The 23,770-nt window shown below is 37.7% G+C and overlaps 1 protein-coding gene across 2 annotated transcripts in view; it reads right to left on the bottom strand.

The window, feature by feature from the left end:
• amot (angiomotin) overlaps window positions 1–23,770 on the bottom strand; it is a 129,627-nt gene that overhangs the window by 85,089 nt on the left and 20,768 nt on the right. Inside the window, exon 1 of one of the 2 annotated variants that reach the window (XM_028815546.2) lies at window positions 16,002–16,282. The exons of the other annotated variant lie outside the window; for it this stretch is intronic. The gene's annotated coding sequence lies outside the window, so the exon portion shown is untranslated. Of the gene's footprint in view, window positions 1–16,001; window positions 16,283–23,770 lie in introns of those variants that run through there. 2 annotated transcript variants of the gene reach the window in all.

Below are 23,770 nucleotides of genomic sequence, written 5' to 3'. Positions count from 1 at the left end.
TGCTGGGACAGGATCCATCTGAGTTAGGTAGGTTTGACCACGGATATTTTAAGTGCCCTTATTGTATTAATTCTTGTTGCTGATGACAGTGTTCTCGCTGTCAGTGCTATATACAATAAAGATTAGCTAAGTGAGTAATGAAACTTTAAAGTGACTAATGTATTAGGGAGATTACTGACTAGTGAATAATATATTTTGCAATATAATGAAAACAGTGTCTAGGTAGGTATAACATAAAAATAATGTGATTAAGCTATTGTGACAAAGATTAATTGTTATTGCCAATGTAATTGCTAATGGCCATTACTATATTGCAATTTTCTTGATTTAAAGACGATGTGTCTAGGGGAAACAGTAAAAGCTCTTCGTGAGAATATTTTGGTAACCTCACCACTCCACCCTTTTAATAAAGGCAGGAGAATTTATGTCATGGAAAATAGAGAGAGACAGGTTGAAGATGTCTGCCCTTTTGTTGAAGACAGCTTTCACTGCCGTTTGCTTTAGCTTACGCTTGCCATGGGTGTAGCCAGCAAACGTTTCCTCTACAGTACAGCTGCCCTTTTTCATGGTCCGGTTTTGTGGTGTATGTTAAAGTGAGTGCTCAGCATTGGTACTGCAACTGCTTGTCTATAATCCTTTATGTCAGGACCTCACTGATCAAAGGCACATGGGACATGTCTAAGGAGGGGGTGTTTGGGAATGAAAGTAAATATATGACATCATGGCATCACTATCAGACACACCCTGCAGAAAAATACTTATATTAATTATGTATTAATTACGAGCCATGCTGTAAACCTTTAGCATTAAACAGAAATGTTACCAAAAAGTGCTCATAAAGGAGCACTTTATTTGTTATTGAAAGAATTCAGAAAAATACCCTGGACATGTAAAGAAAACTATCCTATGCAAAAAAAAAGGTTTATAAAATGTTTCACTTTGATATTACTGCTAAACCTGTGCTGGGACAGTTACCACAGTGTGCCAGTTTTCCTGGGTTAGACATTGGGTTCAAAAATGGAGTGACTAATAATGCTAGTACCTCCCACAGCCATATACCAAAACAAATATGAAAGAGCTGCCATATAGAATGTACACAGTGGTCACAATGTTTACCAGCATCACTAAAAAATTCAGTTTTAAAATGTGACACAATCACACATAGTTTTTCTCAAATAATGCCAAGGACTGTACACTATTTCACATGACAAAAAGGAATGAGGAAATAAAACTGGAGTCTTACTTGAAACAGCTCTTAGAACACGAATGTGCTGTATTTACAGCACCAGAAGATGTGCTAGAGTCCTGCTGTCACTAGTGTTTTGCAAAAGTGGGTAACAACTTCTGATTCACGGTGCTAAGTTGATAATTATGTGTTTATTTTTTGTCTGTTTCAAGAACTAATGTGAATGGTTTAAAATAAAAAGATGCTCCTGGAAAGCAGCTTTAAAACTTAATGAATATGTTAATTTATTCAGATCCAGGGTGTGATGTGTTGGATGATCAACTCTGTTTTTGCATTCTGATGCCAACAAAGGGCTGCAACTGACTATCACTCAAACACACTTTTCAGAAAATTGTCTAAAAAGATAAATCTCTACATTCACCTCCCTTTTAAATAAATACTAAGCCATCTTTGGATAATTTTTCATCAACTTTAAAAAGTCATCAGTTGTAAGCAGACTCAACCCTTAGCAACTTCATCTTTAAAGATGAAGTTTAATAGTTTTGAAGTCAAAGCTGTCCTTTTACAAAAGTGGCACACCATTGTTCGCTCCAGAGATTGTATTTTCAAATGAATAATTATATACAAATTAGAAAAACAAAATCTGCATTGTCCTCAGCAAATTACAATGGTGGCCAATAAGCACCAGAAGAAAGGTGAAATTGCACCATATGTCCAATATGAAGCAGAGACTGTGCCCAAGTACTGGCTCATGGCAAAGCACAGCTATCAGAAATAGGTTGTATCCATATTGCTTTTGCAATATTTAGGACACTTCACCATTTTTAAAAAGTGGGGTGACCTTTTTACTTCGTCCCCCTAAACATATGCGACAATCATGTGTTCATCTACAGGCATGGTCAATAAATGCATGCAAATACTGAATACTCCACTGTTGGCTGAATGAGGAAATCTTACTCCGATACATTGGAAACTCTATTTAGCTATACAAAACATATTGCTTGACACAGGAACAACATTAGTAGATGAAAAGTATCATATGAAAATACAGTACATAACACACAAACATTTGTCACATTACATCGTACTTCTGAGCAGCACTGTGCAGAACAGGCACTTTTAGTAACAAAAACACAAGCTGGCAAATCACTTATCAGTGTAGTGCTGACATTAGCTTCAACATCAGTGAAATCTTTCGTTGAAATTTCTTAGATTGGAACATTTCCATTGTTATGTTTCACTTTTTAGAAGTAAATTCAAACTTTACAGGCAGAGAACTGAATTTTCTTTTCTGTGTTTTACAGCAGAGTTAGGCTAAAGGAAATTTTATTAGCTAAAATGGCTACTTCTTCATGCAGTCAAGTTTAATAAGTGCTATGAACCAATCAGGTCAGCAAGACCCTGCCACAGTCCAGCACTACAACTTGAGTTAGTTAAGAACGCCAGAGAAATGTATGAAAGCAGTGTGAAGTTAAATGCCTAACTCTAAATTCATATTTGAGAATATTTTTCACAAACCTAATGGCCACTGGGTGACTGAATATACCATACCACATTTTTAAAACTATATTTTCAGGACCACCCCCCGCCTTTAGGTTATTGATGGGAACGATTTTCCAGCCATCATCACTCACACTACTCTAGACTCATTTTTATATTTTCTGAAGTTAAACTGGAAGACGTGGTCAAAGCCAGAAATAGGAAAAAAAATATATTAAAGTTTGTCTTATTAGTGGCATTTGGCACATTGCTCAAATCTCAGTATGGGTGAATGGAAACTTGTTTCATTTTATATTATTCACATCACAGGCATCTGTATCTTGGGGACATTGAAGCTGAAAGGCTGTGTTGTGATAAACAGCAACTGATATGTGCATTACTTTGTGATTTTTACTCAAGCACTTCCAATTCAGCTGCCTTTACACTGGCTGCAGTCTGCATGAACACTCCACCTACAGCAGCCACAGTGAACAGAGACAGGAACGCATATCCTTGCCCAAGAAAGACAGTGCCAAAAACCGGCAATAATAATTAATTACTTCCACCTCCGAAAAGCAGAGGCATATTTCCTGAATCTTTGCAACTTTGGGAGGAAAAAAAAAAGCAAACCAAATTAAATGTCAGAGTTTTAAATAAACCAAATTGTAATTTTATGTATTTGAGGTAATGAAAAATGATGAATGTAATTGTGTACTTAATATTTGTATGTGGAAAAAGTATTATAGAATGTACTACAAAATGCAAATAAGACAATGTGTGTTACATTTTATTACCCTTATCTAAAAATAATGTTTAAATGAGAATCAAATTTTGATATATTTACTTACGTTAAAAAAGAAAACATTTAATGGCGTGTACTTTTTCACAGGTGCTTTTGTCCCAACAGCAAATGAATCAAGATAGCACCTAATCCTACTTTACCACATGTATGCAAACACCACATTAAACCCCACTTCACACCTGTGTAGGCAGAGAGATATATTAACAGAAGGTACATTTTTCTATGCATTATGTTTCTGTGTTGTTCATTTTTAAAGTTTAAATGCCGTTAGATTCATGTGTTTTCATGTGCTAACTCAATAGATGTCTGTCTGCCTGTCATTTTGTGATAATAAAGTTCTCTTAATTCAATGGAGACATTTTCTCTTACAATGTGATGTGCTGAGTGCCCACACCCATAAGCATCTTCCATCTCCTGGGACATCAATGGTAATAACCAAGGATGGACTAGGGGAAGTGAGAACACAAGTTTTAAGAAGCAAAGTGTGTTTCATTCCAAAAAAAAAAAAAAAAGTGTCCATTATAATCTATAAAACAATAGTGCCGATAGTGAAGAAATTAAAAATCCAATAAATAAGCTCAATAAATGAATAGTTAAAACCAAAAGACCAAAGTAAAGACAGGGGTGAATGTGGTCCTCCAACTGGCTATCGACCCAGCCACCTAATTTGGCATTGGCTAGGACACACACAGACTCCAGCCTCCCCTGAGGCGTTGTTTATCTCGCTGTACTACGGGGCAACCCCGACAGCTTGCCTCCTTCAACCCGCACTGGTTTGCACATCTGATTCCACTCTTTCCTCTATTCTCCTTCCTCATCTTTCTTTTTTGTCTCTTTAAAAATTTTCTCTGACCTACTCAGACCTTTTCACATAGCCTTGTGAGTAATGAACCACGGAGCACTAATCAGGGATGGCTGTGCCGCGCCAACATAGGTGAATGAGTAATCAGCCAGTTCCCTTGTTAAGCACTCCAAGACCACAAGGCTTTCCTTCCACACACACCTACACTCACAAAGTCTGAGCTGCACTATTAAAAATTATACTACACCTGCTCTGGTCTGCTGATCATACCACGGACCCCTGAAGACACTTCACCACACACAGCAGATATTTTGAGAAGGGTTTAGCTACAGAAGTTCTGAGGTCTGCAATTCAGTAGTTCCACTGAACAGCCTATAGGATTGCATGCTTATGTCACACGATTTACACTGTGAATGCTCCAAGAGTCGTCTAACCAAGTAACACTATACGATACTCCTACTACACAATATATCTATTTGTTAGTTGTCTATGCTCATAGCCCAAATCTTAACCAAAGTTCGAGGATGTTTTATGTAAACAACACGTGGGGTAAACCTTATGGGCATTTTGGATAAGATGGAAATGACTTGGTGTGTCACATAACATAATATGTGTAATACAAAGGCAGCTAAACATTGTTGGATGTGTGTAATTTGATTAGTTCGTCAATGAAGCATAGCTGTTTAAGTCTGCAGCTGGATTCCATTTGATATTTTGTTGAGCAATGAGAGATGTGTTGTGGTGTTCTGGCAGTACAGTGCCATTTTGGCCAATAATGATGGCAGCCACTACTCATGGTGCATGCATGTGCTCACACTCATCTGTAGGAAAGAATGGTTGTTAAGGAACAGCAAGGGACTGGCTTCCTATGCTTGATGCAGCATGTCAAACATTTTAAAAATGACTTGCACTCTTCTCGAATTATATGAACGGGGACCCATAGAATCGATTTTACTGGTGTACTGGGGTTTACCTGTGTTAGGGAGCAGTGGAAATAACACAAGTAAATGTATAAGCATGACAGAGGTCTCATTCACAGATCAATAACAGTATGTACATGAACTGTGAAAGAAAAATAAAGAGTCCCAAAAGTAAGTCAGAACACAGGAACAAGATAAAACTAAGTGTCCAATTTCTGTGTTACTCTGTGGTCTAAAATAAATAAATAAATACACTGTTTCTAATTGAGCATTCTGTGGATGGTCAGATCTGCATTACTGATTTGTTCAGTTTCCATACCCACTCGTTCTGCCCCAGGTGCCCAGAGCCTATCCTGCAAATGTCATGTGTAAAACAGTGCAAACCCTTTCACATCCAACATGTCAAATTAGAGCCAACAATCAGTCGAACCTAAACCTCTTTGAAAAGAAGGAGGAAAGCAAAGTATGAAAAGAAAACTAACATGCATAGTGGGTGAAATGCATCCATTTCCATCCGACTAGGACTTGAACCAAGGATTCTGGAGCTGTGAGGAATCAGTGTTAACTACTGTGACACTCCAAAGGAAAAAATAAAGAGGCCTTACTAATCAACTTAACCTGGATTTGACATTGTGCAAAAATGGGCAGCTTGGTCAGCAGAAGCGGCCTCAGCCTCTTGTCATGCTGACTGAATGTTTTGGCCATTATTCCCTAACTCCATCAAATGACGAAAAGGGGAAAAAAATAAAGTTTTCTTTCTCCCCTATGCCATCTATGACACCTACAGAAATCAAGAAGTCTGCTCAAGTGGCTTAGCACAGCTTTGAAAGGGATGCTCAAGTTAAACCACAAAAGTGCATATTTCATAAAAGTGGGAGGAAAAAGCAACATCTCCCAAAGTAAGTCTTCATTGACTGTACTTGATCTATACCACCGCAGGCGTATTCATTTATTTATTATAGCTTGTAACTGCATGAATCTGTGCTATGAAAGGGTTCTTATCTTCAAGCTAAGTGGCACATCAGCTATTTAACATTCAAAAGTATTTGTCTGTTGTCAGCGTTTTAAAGCATTCCACAGGCATGTGAAGCATTTTCCATCATCACTGCTCTTTATTATGTGGTTTTTCCTGATCACATACTTAGCTGGGCTCATTCAAAGTGCTCTTCTCAAAGGAAAACCATGTGATTCCAAGCATAAATAAAATATAGACTCTATTAACCGCACTGTACTGGTGCCTTTGTCCAAACCAAGATATGGTTTTTACAGCTGCCTCAAAAGCTGGTGCTTCACCACATGGCTGCAGTCTGCAACCAACATGGCAGGAAAGAGATCAGAGATCAGAAAGAGAAGCGTGCAGTGGGCAGCGCCACATCACTGGAATGATGTTTAATGGGACTCACTGATACACTGCAACACAATTATTTTGGTTTCCCTTCTGCTTGCAGGCAGCCAAAGCAAGGAAAACTGTGGTGGCACGGGCTGCTTCTTAAAGGGCTGCAAGGCAGCACAGACGAGCCATTATAGAAGGGCTTCAGGAAACTAAAGTTAATGAATGTACAATTCTGCATGGAGAAGGGGTAAGTTTAAAATAAAAAGTGAAAGATTGCTTGAACTTATCTAATCAAGTCATAATCTACACTTAATATTCCCTAGGGAGTTAAGAAGGTCAACCAACGTGTTAACATCTGGTTTGAAACTTGTCTTAAGGGAGACAACTGTTCTTAGTATCATTTACACTACAGATTTATATAAAGATATTTAAACATTCATGGCAAGAGAGTAGTTGATCAGCCCATGCGGACATGTGCTTGTCCTCTTGGATATCACCATGATCGTCGGTATTCACAGGACTCTGGACGCACAAGGACAGCCTTCTGTACGGAGTACTATTCAGTCTGCCCAAATTCTGCCCTAGATTTCAAATGTTCCTAATGCAATAGTTGTTTTTCCTTGACAATTATGGACACACACTACAGATTACTGTAATTCACAGCAAGCAGGCTGTGGAAATTAATATGAGGCACTGGTCCAAACCAGCAGTAATCTGACCTTATCCATCTACCTGTGAATACAATGACTTATGGGTGTTTGGGGGGGGGGGGGGGGGGGGGGGGGGGCATTCTAGAGTAATTCCCTAAAGTAGACAGGTATGAAAAATGTGAGTGCTTGAGTGAGCCAGCCTTATGATAAATTCAGGTTTGTTTCCTGCATTGTGCCCAATGCTACAAGGATAGACCCCATGACCCTAAACTGGATTAAGAAAGTCTGAATATGGACAGATGAGTAATAAGTTCAGGCGGACCCACAAAGCATTGCAAACAGTCATAATTACAAGTTGAATCGCTGTGGTCCACAGTTCAAACACTTAACAGTTAGGCCACAAGAATGTTCAACACGCATAAATAAAGTGAATATTTTAAGGGTAAAACAGCATATGAAAGAAAAAGTAACAAATACATTTGATGAAAAAGAAGAGCACATTAACAACCCCGCTGCTCTTTACATCTCCAACAGAAGCAACTCTCCTCCTACACAAACATGAGAAAGACAAATAAGCAGTAGAGTTCACATTGTGAGTGTCTTCACAAGCATATCTGGTCTACTGCTGTCCAACATACTTCTCAGTTATCAGCTGAAGTATAGTGATATGTTAAGTTAAAAAAAATAAATAAAAAAAACACCTTTGCCCACCACTATTAATTTTATGGCCATTGTGAATGTATAGCAATTACAATGATTGTTAATTTAAATACTGTGTGTTAATGCAAAACCAAAAAAAAATATCCATTATCTAAAGTGCTTAATCAAACGCTGAATACAACGGCTGTTAAGCACACGGCAAAAAGGAAAAAAAGTACTAAACTAAAAAAGTAAGCATTGTCCAGGTCATAGAGAAAGATGAGAAAAAGAAAGGAATTGTCCTATTTATTTTCTTAACCCTCTGTTTCCATTATGGCTTCACAGCAGAACAACAGAATATCCCAGCATCACTATTTGCAAGGCAAGGGACCAGCCCTGGATGGGATGTCAGGAAAAATAATTAATCTGTCCATTCATATCCAGCCAAAAAGTACAAGGAAGTAGTTCATTTCATGATTTCTTATTTATTAAGAAATTAATGTTAGCATAGTTGAACTGAATCTACTTCTTTATCTGCTTATTTCTGGCATATTTAGAAAATACAGTATGTTTTAAATTTGAATCCTGTCGCTTTTATAAATCATGGCAAAAATAAAAAAAAACAGCTTTTGTCTGAAAGAGGCACCAGTGGCCCAAGGCTTAGGAGGCTCAGACTGTTGCAGTGCATGAAAAACAGACTGGCTTGGCATTTTCACAATGTGACAAATTCAACTGCTCAACAGTTAACTTTATAGCCAAGAAGAAAATCTCAGATAACAGCGCATTCCAACTCCCGACTGACTAGGGAACAGAGGCTACTGCCAGGATAGAGATAAAAACTGAAAAGGGCACCACAAGCTTACGTTTCACACACTTCAAAAAGTATTTTTTTTAACGTACTTACAGTCATTCCCTTTCCAGGATGTGTGAAAAACAGATTCCGCATGTATCATAAAAAAATGCTTTTATCTCATGCTGAAAGCACGACAGGAACCATATGGAACACCATGTTTTACTATGGTGGACACATTTTCAATGCTAATGTAATTTCCCCTTTGACATGATGTTCAGGATAGAAAAGTGGCACAGTGTTTAGATGGGTACCTCAAAACTCCAAAATCCTGGGATCAAATCTCAGTCCTGTCACCATTGGTGTGAGGTTTGCATTTTCTTCCTGCGTCTGTGCGAGTTTCTGCTCATATGCCAAAGAGTGTGTGGGTGGGTGCGAGAGTGCATGTGCACAGTGATGAACTGGTGTCCCCATCTAGAGCTGCTTTCCTTCCTTGTGACTACACTACAGGCTTCAGATTTCTCTGAGAATAAACTGGAATATGCTGGTCCAAAAAATGTCCAGGCTATGCTAAGTTCTCAGATGCCTACTTTAGTAATGTCAGATTTTGTTAGAACAAAGGCTCAATGAATGAGAAGGGAGCTTTTCATAGTAGCAGAGCAAATGCTAAAATAAAGCTGCTGATGGCTGGCAGAGCTCTCCTCAATAACATAATATTTAGACACCCACCCAAAATGACTTCTTGAAGAAAAATAAGAAAATGGAAGATTACCGGCAAGGCTTCATTTAAAATATTTTTCAGATTCACTGAAAACCAACAATCTGACCAAAGAAAATGTCAAGAATTAGTTGTTTCTATCCAAGGGTTCCTGGAAAAGCCAAAGGTCTTGTTTGAAGAAAATGAGGAGAAATAGACATAGTTATAATATCATTCAGATATTCTTCATCTCTTTGGCCATCAAGTGATCTTTCCAGAAGACAGAAATAGACATTTTTTGCCACTCTCTCTCATTTACTTTTAGGACTGGCTTCAATGGTCTTTCAACATGACATACAAGCTGCACAAATCACTCCTGCTTGAGTTTAGATATGTGCTGAATAATAATAATAATAATAATAAAAAACTTTCATATAGCACCTTTACATAGTAAATACCATCATATGGCATTTTACAAGTGCATAGATAGACTTTTTTTTTTTGGCTAATAGCTGGAACATAGGCAGGTGAAGGGGACTTGTTCATGGTTACACTGAAATGTAAAAGCTAGAATAGATGGGTGACAATGAGATTTAAAGTTTAACTCCTTTTCCGCATTTCACCCTTCAGGTGGTGGGACTCCTTTGGCTGACACTTTCAGAAGTGTCTTCCAGACCCAACTACTAATCTTTAAAGCTCTGAAAATAAACACAAAGCATACCTCTTTGATTCACAACCTGTTACAATCACAAATTGGAAAAACTAAAGTCTCTTTAAACACTCTTTGCTTCGGATTTCTCAAATTGCACCTTTTATCAGTTTATTTTTGTCAATCTTTTTTTCTGTCTTGCAGAGAGAGCATGCAGTAAACCAGATAACAGCATTAACGACTTGGGTTCAATGGGCATTCACTGGTTGGCTGCTCTGACTGATTTATACTTAACAGATACATGCATGTTTTATAGACCTGTGGCTGAAGGAGTGTACATTACCTACAAAAAGGACATGATCATTACGTCCACAAGTGGCACAGTGGCTCAGCGGTTAGTGCAGCTATCCCACAGACACAAGAAACTGGGTCACATTTCCAACCTGGGCACTATCTCAGGTGGTTGTTGCAGATTTTTACAATACTTTGTGTGAAATACTTCCTGGACTCTGTCTTGAATGTGAATGTACTTCCCTTTAATTTTACACCTCACATATGTATTTCATTTTTCACCTCATGTATGTAATTTACTTTTCACCTCAAAGACTTCTCCTACATGAGTTTTATTGATGCCTTTGACAATTTTGTACACATGGATTAAGTATCCACAGAGCCTCCTTTGTCACCACTAAAGAGGTTTAGTTTCTTTATCTTGTCCAAGAAGGACATGTTCAAAAGTTCAAAGATACACTGGGTGGCTCTCTTCTACAGGTCTTCTAGTCCTGCTAGGTCTCGTTCTCGTATGGTGACCAGAATAGCACACAATACTCCAGCGGTGGTCTCACTAATTAAACAATCAAATAGAAAATCCCTCGATTTTCATTCATTATACAACACAGTATTACCTAAAGATTGTATTTGGCTTTTTAACAATGTAAACTCCCAATCCTTTCAGATGTGTCTTTGTGTAGGTCAGTGTTTTCCATCTTGTACTTATACTTAATGCCTCTTTTGCCCAATGCTTGCCTGAACTGAATTGAAATTTCCAGTTTTGTTATGGTGTTCCTAAACTGTTTTGGCAATCTCCTCGGTATTTGCTATCCCAGACAGAAAAATATCTACACTGGCTTCACTTTTAAAAAACTAACCTAAAATCTATATGAACATTTTTTCACTGTCTTCTGTGCTACAGAAATTCTGGTATCAACAAAAAAGCATGAACAGTACCACGAGTCAAAGTGTTTTAACAGTCCATGCAATAAGTATCAATGTACAAACTGACTCTAGTTTCTGAAAAGAAACTTTTACTTTTCGTTTTTCTCAGCTTTTCAAACACAATTGATATTTTAAAGGTAAAATAATTGAAATGTTTATCTAATTCTGAAGACAACTTTAATTACATTATGAAAGCAAAGAGTAACATCCAAATACTAGGCAGCATGCTGGTGCAGTGGTTAGCGTGAGATACTCAGAGCCTCCTCTCACATAACAAAGGATGTGAAGGTTAAGCTGCCTGGTAATTTACAACTGGCCCTGAATTCCAATGTACCCAGAGATGGACTGGTGCCCTGGCCAAAGATGGTTTCTGCCTTGGGTCCCATGCTGTCAGAGACCTGAATTGGATTAACTCCTTTAGGGCAGATGTTAATGTTTGCCGACACAAGGGGTTGAGGGTGGAGGCAAAAGACGATAAAGGCTGTAAACGTCGATAAAACTCACTGTTACATTATAGGTACACCTTCTTCGCTTGGAGGACTGTTAGATTCATTGACTTGATGTTGAATCCCTGTGTGTGCATGAGTAGTGTAAACAATGTCTAGAATGGTAGTGACATTTGGTGAGAAAGCAAAGTGAATGCGCAAAGCAAAATACCTTGTGCATATTATTTATTTATTTTTTCGTAATATTGCCGAATCGGACTCTTACTAATCGAACTCTGATTTTGATCCACATGATCTGGATATCAAAAATGAAAGATAGGTACCTGCAGCAGCTAATCAGTCCCCTTCTGGTTGGCTCCTAGCTGATCATAGTGCTGAACACGCTCTTGTAGCTGACACACCTATGGCAACATTTGCCCTGGGAGGACTACACAGACATAGATCCATGGGAAGCAAGCTGGCTACTGGACTTCATCAAACGACATGGCATAGTAGGGGACACTATGAACCACCAGCCACTCAACTACTTCAAGCTGGTTTTTTTTCCCCATAAAGTGTCTTTCAACTTATGAGTGATGAGACAAACAGGAATGTAATAAGTATGTGAAGTTACATATTGTAGAGGCTCATGGAACACAAAGCATAGTGACATTTGTCATACATAAGTATTTTATGTTGATTTATGTGTGAAACCATTGCTTTGTGTGCTTTTTAGAAAACTGAGTTTTTTGGAAAAATATTATACCCTGGGACAAAAGGAAAATAAATAAATCAGCCCTAAAAGAGTTAAGCAGATTTGAAATGATCACACTTTCAATCAATGACTTTGCTCAGGTAATTGACTGTGGAAAGAAGCCCATAGCAGTGGAGGTCCATCATTGGATACACACCAGAAATTCACTTTAAACATTTTGACGTATCAGTCCACCAGAATACATATCATTGCTTGATGTATTACATTAATAAAATTAATATAATCTACACGGACATGTTGAATTTGAAGACTTCTTATCCTATAATAAGGACTACTCTGAAATTATACTGTACCTTATCCGTAAGGTTCTAGTGTCTCTGAAGCGAACATTCTTTTTTTTAATTATTGGGCATATTAGTACATAAGTGAAAATTTTAGTAATGCCACTAACAAAATGCTCTACATTAGGGAGCCACTGAGCCACTAGCACAATAGCTGGACAGTTGTATTTGTGTCCCAAAGCTCTAAGACCTGAGAAATACATCACCAAAAACAGTAAGGAAAGAAACTAAAACATGCTGTACCATATAATTCTAAGCTAAGGTGTGTCAAAGCCCACCCCTGCAGCACCGGGTGCAAGTTAGAAATCAGTCCGAGACAGGGCACCAGCCAATCATGGGCCCCACTCACACACACAAGCACACTCCGCCAATTTGGAATCACCAATGAACCTGTTACATTGGTTTTCTTCCACAACCCCAAAATCACGAGTATGATGAAGAGATGGGAAGGACGCAGCACACTGGACTGAGCAAAAACATGCAAATGAAGGTAGTAGCAGTTCAGGGCCTGGAATTAGATAACATGTTGGACAAAAGGACCTTTAATGACAATGATCACAGCATTCAGTAAGTACCAAACAATTTAAACAAATTCTCATCTGGACAAAAACAAACCTGTGTGTGTCTTAAAACAAATTCAATACAAATCTGTATGGTATGTGCTATAATACCAAAAGTACCTACATAATGATCAACTGCTTTTTAAACAATCTTTACTTTATATAAATATTTCACAATAACCCACATTTTACAGAACTTTAAAAAGAAAACTGCAGATCATCACATAATGTGTTATGCTTATGGTTTACTGTGAAGCCATCTCTAAGCTTGTAAAATCCAAAACTTTCAATTTTTTTTTTTTTTTTTTTTTTTTAAAACTAGTTACATGTTCTAGTACTCTCTCTTAAGAAATAATATCAAGTTTTTAAAAGGTTTAAATGACAGGCTGGTTAACATGTTTGCATTGTATCTGTCCATCTCTCAGCCTGACACAATCTTTGCTTTGCAGGAACCGCTGGGAGAGCAAGAATCCACATCTGCATTCCTACAAATCTCACAGCAAAGTTTTCATTGTTGTCTACAGAAACAGGAAACAGACATTTTCATACCCCTCTAAACAAGCAGCTCAAATCAAGATGGATGCGCAAGCTGAATTTACATACAAATGAGAAACCACCTGAAAATGCAAACAGGCATAAAATCTTCCAAAAAAGCTCCACCACTGCAGCCTTGCTTGACCTTGCCGAACATGTGTCTAGGATGTGATTTAAAGACATCGCTCTTTTAATTAGCCCTTTTTGCAAGAATGTCAGACTACAGTGCTTGAGGGCAATATTGTTCCTTTATATTATATTTCAATTGAATGACCCTTTCCATTCCTTTTCAGAAACAATTCATCTAAGAAACATAAACGATTCAAATTATAACACTCAGGAAGTGATGCAGTGAATAGAACTGCAGCCTAATCAATCGAGAGATCAGGGTTCAAATCCCAGACCTAGTCACTGTCTCTGAGAGGTTTAAACCAACTTTATCCTGGTACTAAAACAACAACTGCAGACATCTAAAAGGTCACAATTTTATTTATGAAACTGTAACATAACAACAAAGTGCAGGGTTCCTTGACTGGCACCTCTAAATTGGTACAGTCCTTCATTGTTAATTTGTGGGACAACCCAGTGTAATTAGTGAACATAATTAAACTATCAATTTTAAAAACAAAAAGTAGAACTTATTTCACTCAACATCAAGTTTGACAAAAGTCAATGACACCTATAATAAGGAACACCAAAATAAATATCAAATACATGCAACAATACTGTCGTAGCAAGCTGTTCCATGGGTTGAAAAAGAATTCATGGGAATAAAGAAATAATAAATAAATAAATACCTGTAAACTGATTAAAGCAAGAAATTCCTAGATAACATCTTTCACAATTTCATTCTAGCAGGGAAAGTGAATCATGCTGCTGGTTGACAATGCACTCCTGCATGGAGTGTCTATATTTGCTAAATTTCCTCAATGGAAAAAAAATAAAAGTACCACCTATGTATCTAAAATGGTCCTATGTGAGTGACTGAGTGTATTGCTGTTCATGGAATAGGCTGTTATCTCCTTTATGATTGTGCCCTGTTAGTAGCTGGCACAGGCACCAGTTGTCATGCCTGGCACTTGACCATACCATTTGCTGTGTCTCTTGTCAATTACATTGCTTTTGCTTGGAAATGGCAATTACGCCTGGAGTGGTTTGGTCATTAGCACAAATAGTTCCATCTTATGCATTTAACACTTGAAACACTGACTCAATTTTTGTTTTAGGGCCATTAGAGCCCCCCACCCCTAATACTGTGGATTTTAGTGCTTGCACCTTTGAAGTTTGAACTTTGATTTTGCCTATCTTCTTTCACAGTTTGATATATTTCTACCATGAACTTTGACCATCTGATATTGTCCGATTGTCCTCTGTGCCCCCAATATGTCAATTCAAATCCAACTTCATGCAATGTCTAAAACATATTTTATATGCTGGCAAGAACAGGAGTCCCTTTGTGCTCCCATAACCTCGACCAAAGTTAAATAACATATAATAAAAAATGGATGAGCAGCAGAAACACCATTGGATCAAAAGAAACGACTTAAAAAAAATAGATGGATGGTGTTTCATACATAGGTAGGTCAGAAAAAATCTCTAACCTTAATGTTCAGTGCAGCAGCCTGAAGAAGCTGGGGAATGCGAAGCTCTGAAAAGGCTGGGATCCCCAAAGATTAAACAGTGACAGTGTTTGGCTCAACTATCTGTAAATTAGGTTCCATTTAACAAAGTAACAGAAGAAAACCTGAAGACCTTACAAGGTCTCGAAATACAAAGGGGCATTCTGTTTGCCAAGAAAATACCACACATCGGGAATGCAATCAGCAGCCCTTTCTCAGCGCAGTAAACTTTCGTGACAGACAAGGTGAGTGAACCGTCAATGGGGAAAATAAAGAAAAGCCTACAAAAAGCTTCAGGTGTCGGGGACCCCTATCGTGTACACCTGGGAGTTTAAGTGGAATCACGAATCGGGCAGACATGACGTGCGATCAGCGCCGACGGCAGTCTTTACTCTACACGCACTGTCCCGCAACACGCGTGCTCCGCAAAATTCACCTTCGCTGCCTCACTTTGCAAGCAATCGGGTTAATGAACTCGAAATGAAACAAGAGAAGGGGGAATAACAGTGACAGCATAGCGGCTGCGTCTCACGTAAATGGTTTAAAAACGTAACCTTTTTTAAACATAAAGGTCCTAACCTGAAAATACATCGACAGTTAAAAAAAAAAAGAGTTTTTATGCAGCAGTGAAGTTTCTGATTTTACCTTTAGTTTCAGAGAATGAATCTTGCATTTCCATCGCTCTAGAGAAATGTAGCGGGTAACTCCATTTCCTTTGCCTGAGCCAAAATCCTTGAAGCTGAAAAATATGGCTGATCCGGAGCTAAGTTATTAATTAACATCTAAGGGTCGGGATGAAGCTTCACTGCTCCCTCCCTACCTAAATCGTGTCGCGCACTCCTTTCATTCCTGCTGTCCATTAAGTCACATACAACTGGAAGATACCCACCCCTTTCTCTCTCCTCCGCCTTTTTTTTGGTATCTCTACAGAAAGAATGCAGGAAGAGCCCCCCCCCCCTCCCCCCTTACAATTTAGTAGGGACGGAATTGGCAGGGTACCCCATCCCCCTTCGTCCTTTTGTTATTTCCTTCTATACACTGAAGAATTCCTAAAGTTTGCGGATGGGAAATCCCTCCTTCTGCAAGAGCTATTGGAGCGCTGCCAGGGCCATCAGACTTTCTGTTGGCCTGCTGCTCTGTCACTCAAGCATTCAACTAATTTGACAAAAGCCTTTTTGTCCGACTTTTGGAATACATCTTTAAAGAAACAGCAAGAGTCTGGAACATTAGAATAATTGCGGATTGCTATAGATCGCAAGTTGTTTTATTTAATAAATCTTAAACCCATTGCTTGAAATACTCTGCCTATTTATTAGTGAGCGGATAATTTTTTTTTTTTTTTTTTTTACCAAATTTCAATTTTCCTTAAAAATGTGCAAAAGCCATAATCTAGTGGTAACTAAGACTACCTATATACCCCCATTATAATGCAAAATCTCCACAGAATATGCAATCTAGCGTTTCCCTTTCTCCAATAATTTGTAAAACTTCACAATAAAGTGCCCTCATTTACACACAATACGTTTGTGATAGAATTGATTGGACTTTGCGCCCGCTGCTGCCTGGCTGGCTCCAACCCCCTCAATCCTAAACAATTTGATATGATGGATCGAAATACATATTACTGTATTAGGGTGCATCTAAAAATAACACTACTTGCATAAAAATGAAGCCGAACCACATTCTTTAAATGCAGATATAATCTTATTTCTTTTGCCCCGGTAAGTTCATTTTATAGCGCCTTGCATAGTGAAAAGCATTGCAAAACCAGGCGTGGCTCTGCCATCTGCATTGTTGTACATGTAACATGTAGTGCTATATAAAAGTGTGTTTAACGCCGTTAAAATTTGGGCTTTTTTAAAAGACGATTCTCCATATTTACCCCATAGCCAAGTCGAAAGGTAGTGCTCTCCCTTGGTTTAGTTGTTGTGCGTGGATTGCCTCTTTCTACTGCTTCTATTTTCCATACCGAGGTAAATGACAAGTAAAAATGTTTCGTGTAAAGGAGAACTACTTGTCACCCACAGTACACACATACCGGGGATATCTCAACAGCTAGGGAGAATGCCGCGAATGTCAGAAGAATGTACAACGTTAAGCTACCCTGAGCTCGGCCACTGAACGCAAACGATTGATAAGAAGCGCAGAAGGAACGACGAGCTGCTCGGCTACGAGCACAAGAGGCTGTAACATGCTTGATCAGAACACAAACCCAGCAAGGGGAAACTTGAATCCAGTTTTACAGATGTCGATCAATATCTGCACTATTGTTCTGCTGAAACTGCATCTACATACAATGTGATGCTGCACCCATAAGTGTTGTATATAGCGCCTTTTAATGGCTATATCAATGCCAAAAGGAATATACTCCTAAACCAAGGATAAATCAGTTCTCAACAGAACAAAACTGTCTGAAAATTTCAAGGATAATAAAAACACTGAAAAAATCAGAACAACTTAAAAAATGACAATAGGAATATATACAGTACAGTAAATACACTCTTAAAATACTAGTTTTTAATGGCACTTTGCGGCTCTTTACTAGGTTCTGTGGTTCCTCATTGAGCCATTGTTTAACAAAGCACCATTTCATTCTGGGACAGATTTCTTTGTATATGAAGTTGGTTCTTTGTGCTTTAAAAAAAACCCTAACGTGGATAAAAAAACTAAATCTTAATGTATGGTAGGCTACCTATCCAGACACTAACAGATTCAGAAAACCAGGACATAATCATTTTTGGTTCCCAAAAGACCCATCCACATGAAGGTTCCAGAAATAAATATTTATTTATTTAGATCTATAAAAGGCTCAATACAGCAAATAAACACAAATAGATGGTAACAGATTTGTAAAATCCCAGTGGGTCCTGTCTTTAAAAGGACTCTGGTTGCAAACAATATCACAGACAAAGTCCAGTTTGTCTTAACTTGTTAGCTTCCTGTTAGATAGCCTACCATACGTTAAAGATTTCTGGTTTCTTCTGTATATTATTAAGTTTTACAAAGCACAAAAAACACAACTTCAAATGCAAAGAACTTGTCTCAGAATGAAATGGTGTTTTTCTAAGCAATGGCTCTATGAGGAACCACACAACCCAGTAAAGAACTGTATAGTGACATTAAAGAACCTTTATTTTTAAGAGGGCAACATGAATCTTTTTAACATTGTGACCCATTTGGTATTTTACAAATATGTTGCCATCTACTCATAATCATTTGCTGTATGGAGCCTGTTAACAGATCTATAAATAAATAAAGGTTCTTTCTGGATGGTTCTTTTGGGAACCAAAAATGGTAGAACCACTCTGGCACCTTTTAATTTTTAAGAGTGTAACAGAAGCTGAAAAACGATTACAGTACTTTAATTACAGCAAATTAACAGAGAAGAAGAATAGCAAAAACAATTATTTCAATGCAGAAAAAAGGTGCTATGTTAAAAAATTATTTTTATTATTGGCAATTGTGAAATAGTTTAAGGTGGCTTGATAACCTTATTTGCATTGTTAATCATCAACTATGGCCTTAACTACACCTTTTTAGTGTACAATAAAGCAATGTGAAAATGATTAAATCTACGCAGGAACACAAAATAAAAAAGCTGTACAGAGACCATAACAATAAACAGTACAGTATTAAGAAGCATTTGACAAGGCCTTTTAAAATAAAGGCAGAGAGAGCTAATCTAAAATCCATTCATCCATTTTACAACCTGCTTATCCAGTTCAGGGTTGCAGGGATTTAAAAATGCATGAGAAAAATATGGGCTTTCAGGCACGATTTGAGCAGGGTAAAGTTAGCTTAAGTACCGATGGAGGCTCATGTGAAGCCACTGGAGAGAGTTACTCACAGATAAATATGCATTTGCCAGCTTTCTGGCTACAATGCCACCTTTCAGTTCAGAAGTTACAAGTTCCTATTATATTTTTTTTAACCTCTAAACTTTCCAGAAGAAAATCATTTTTTGGTAGGGATGGTTGCGGCTCTCTGTGTGGAATCTTAGCAAAGCCATGGTGACAAATTGGCTTTACCCCTATTGTAATACAGCTAACAATCCATGGCTTTAAATATTGTATTCACTTGAGTGCTTGCTTCATAACAAAGACCTGCCTAACCATTTTATGTGCAACCTCTGAACTTTCTCAGGAAATGTTTCTGCAGTTTTCTGCTTACATTTTCAGTTTAAGAGGTTAAAAAAAAAAAAAAAAAAGCAAGTAGCAATCCAGATATGATGTTGGAATGGGAACAAAAATTCACAAACAATTTTTCTAAATCCAGGATCACCAATGGAAATAGCCAACCATCACATACTTTATTATCTGCCTTGGTATTGGTTTGAACCACAGCAAGAAAATACAATAGCAGTAAAGAATATCAGTATCTTTACACTGATAAATTAGACCGAGTCCTGCATCCTAAACTAGAAGAGATAGCAATTGCTGGATGAGCACTTAGTCACATTTTTTCCCCCACAATGTACACAAATTTTTTACATATGTGTAAATCTGTGTATGTGCCAGTGTAGTCAGCAGTACATTACTTATATCCATCTGTTTTTCTCACCTGCCTATCCAGTTCTTGGTTGAGGGAATGAAGTTAGTTATTAGTTTAGTTACAAAGTTAAATCGCAGACAAATTACTGATGGACTTTTTGATAACGTTGACTTGTACTCTTTGCCAGTGTAATTTAATTACTTTAATAATGCATTTCTGAAATCAACAGAACTTAACAACAGCTGGAATCAGTAAGTATGGAATGTGTACCACCACCACCATCTGTTAAAATACCAATAAATGTGTAAACTTTGAAGGTTTCTTCACAGTTAGTGCTAGTAACCCGCTCACACATTCTCAATATAATAAATACTGTGGTTTTCTTTCTACAAAATGTTGTTTTCTGGACTTGGCTATTGGCTTCATAAAGGGCAGCGGGGGACAGATGTTGACTATGCAGGCTTCATAAATAGTTGCACCAGCAGTGTGGGTGAAGGGCTGATGGGCAGAGTGGACAGAAGAGACTTTTGTAGATGTTACTTAAAATAGGACTACTGGAGTTCTGGGGGGCAATAAACAATATATTTACATTTTTTAGAACTACTGATATAAAAAGACTGTCGATCAAGTGTCACATGCTGTACCAAAATCATATTTTAGAAAAACATGGCGTATCCTACTGACAAGCAAGCTAAGATTTATACTTTCATTTTAGAATGTGATAAATGCCACTTCCCGTTGAGCAGAAGTTGCTGAATACACAGTACCTTCAGACAAACTATGCCTTCCAGATATCCAGCACAACAGTGTGAGGTTTTACTGTTAGCAGAATTATCAGAGTAATTCATATTTACCTATATTAATATATTTATTTTTTGTTAATCATTTTACTTTTGCTGGTATTTCCCTTTAGTCCCATGTTTGTTAGTGTCACTTCAACTGTTTGGGATAACGCTTACTGAAACACTTGGGTGGGGTTGAGGTTTAAAGGAGGTGGGTTTCAATAAATGAGTCTTGGCTTTTAGGAGATGCTGTTTAGGATTTAGATTTAGGTGCTGTATTCTTAACTGTATATACACTGTACACGGAAACACACTATATAATGAAAGGCAACCTGTATATACTGAGATTGTCATATACACTGTACACTACCAGTCAAAAGTTTTAACACCTCATGGTTTTCCAGTTTTTTTTCAAATTTAATCAGTTGAAAAGCAACAAATGACCAAAAAGGGTAAGCAGTAAACTCCCATAGATTTAAATTTAAATTTTAGGCAAGCAAAAACTGAAAAAAAAGTAAATTTCAGACTATTACAAATGGACCTTCTTCCTGGAACAACTAATAGGTTACAACCTATGGATGAACTGCAGCAATTAAAGTAGCTTAAACCTTGCAAGCTGAAGTAAACAATTTGCACAGATGTCCCAATGTCTGTTGATTACTTAAAAACCCTTTGTCTGTCTTAAAGCAGAGTTAGAACAGTGTTGTACTACTTGGACAGCATTATACTAGCACAGAACAAACAAACAATGGCAAATAAAAAAATAAATCAAGGAATCATTAAGTGTCCAAAATTTTATTCAAATTTTTGATTCATCAAAGTAGCTACATTGTTTGGGTATAACAGACAAACTGTGGTAACCCTTCTGCTTCAATCACTCTGTGAAAGTCATCAACTCTGTTTAAATATCTTACCATCATAGATGGAAATCTGGGATGGGCAAACTCAGTCTTGGGGAACTGCAGTACACTATGTGAGGGTTTTCTTTCAGCGAGACTCCCCATTTCACCAACCCCTTTACTCACGTGGAATACATATGTAGTGTGAATGTCATTTTGGTAGTACAGGTCCTGTTTACAAAGAATAATCTTGATTTTTGGGTGCTTTGGCCCCTTTTTAGTCTCTTTGTCTGGAGCCAGACCACCTCTTTCTAAAAGGTTCCAAAATAGCATAACAGATACTTTCTGACAAGCAGACATCAAGGAGAATGATAAAAGGCATTACTTTTGCCTATCATTCTCATCAAAAGTGAAAATGTGGAAATGAGTAACTTGTCAATATGGAGAATAATATGAGGTTTCTTGACACATACATAGCTCTTCAAATCAGGTGTGGGTTAAGCAAGGAGTTTCATGGATTGTCTTTGGAATTTATTATTGTATTTGCTCATTTTCTTAAATATCATGTAAGAACAGAATGTACTAACAAACACTATCCAATTAGAAAAGGCAGAGAAGAAATAAACAAGCAAACAGGAGTTGGAATTAAACAAGCAATTCCATATTCGGGTCAAAGTTTCTCATGACTATCAGACTATGAGCCAGTCTACAGACCCTGAGACCCTCTAGAACAGAGTCTGCCAACCCCATGGTTATTCAGTAGCATACAACGCAGGCCAGGCGGCACCTCCCATCCAGCACTCTTTTGAATCTACTTTTTCCATTCCAGGGCTATTGGGCGCCACAGCCTATCAAGGTAGCACTAAAAAAAGGTGGTCACTAGGGCTGAAATGGATATCAGTCCATTAGGGCACACTCATTCCCTCCAACCAAATTAAGAGTTGCCAATTAAATTAAAACATGTCCTTCAGTGGAGCACTTTAAAAAACTACTGAAAACACATTATTTTAACATGGCCTTCTCATAACTTCACTGTAATTTAATCCTGATACTCTGTATATCCAATTCATTATAATAACTATTCATTCAAAATCTGTACTAACCCCTACTCTCTCTTCTGTTTCCTTTTCCGGTGTCCTGTTGGTAGTGGCGTGCGCCACCACCATCTACCCAAAGCACCATGATGTTCCAACAATGATGGATGGATTAAAAGCCAGAAGTCTGTATGACCATCAGCATCAAGTGACTCCGTGAAAACCCGAACTACAAAGAGGACTATTTCATTTAAGTTAGGTAGAATGCCCAGAGGGGACTGGGCGGTCTCGTGGCCTGGAACCCCTACAGATTTTATTTTTTTCCTCCAGCCTTCTGGAGTTTTTTTTTTGTTTTTTCTGTCCACCCTGGCCATCGGACCTTACTCCTTTCTATGTTAACTAATGTTGTCTTATTTTAATTTCTTATTTTGTCTTTTATTTTTCTTTTCTTCATTATGTAAAGCACTTTGAGCTACTTTTTGTATGAAAATGTGCTATATAAATAAATGTTGTTGTTGTTCAGATGAAACTAGATTATGCAGAGAAAATCCATGTAGGCACAGCAAAATGGGGAATCTGCAGAGAGACACTAACCAGGCTGGGATATGAACCTATTTCCCTGAAGCATACTTTGTAGAAGATGAGGCATCATTAACCAATATGCTAGTGGGCCTGTTCTAGTCATAACAAAGAAGACAAAAACAAACACCAGTTTAATTCATATTTGAAGAAAATAAAACCTTGAGGTTCTATACTCTTTGAAGAAAGTATTATTATTGGAGACTAAGGTAACCTGTTACTAAAGTAGACTTACTGTATTAGTTAGCCGTTCTTTTATTCAGACATCTGTTATGGCATTAAAGTATTAACATTTAATGATCTTAATACTTCATAGTGTGCCTTTTATACACCATAACTGAAATTATATACACCATATATTTTCAACATAATGGTTTCCCAGTGGACACCAACCTGCCATCAATGGTCCTCTATTGCTCTCCAGGGAGTGCATGAGGGAGTAACAATACCGCTGAGCTAAAGGAAAGATTACCACCCAAGACTGGATATTAAGATTTGTTTTCCAGCTTTAACACTTTGCATTAGTCATAAGTGGTGCACGCAGCCAAAAGAAGAGATGAAACTGCTCTGCTCAGCTCTTCCAAAATAGAATTCAAGACCATTCCAAGAATGACTTTGAATTCCATCTGTGAACTTATGTAATGAACATTTTTTTCATTGAGCGAGAGTTTTATATCCAATTAACTGCT

This window comes from Erpetoichthys calabaricus, chromosome 12 (assembly GCF_900747795.2).
Source record: "Erpetoichthys calabaricus chromosome 12, fErpCal1.3, whole genome shotgun sequence".
Classification (NCBI taxonomy): domain Eukaryota; kingdom Metazoa; phylum Chordata; class Cladistia; order Polypteriformes; family Polypteridae; genus Erpetoichthys; species Erpetoichthys calabaricus.
This window is presented reverse-complemented; position numbering and strand designations above follow the sequence as displayed.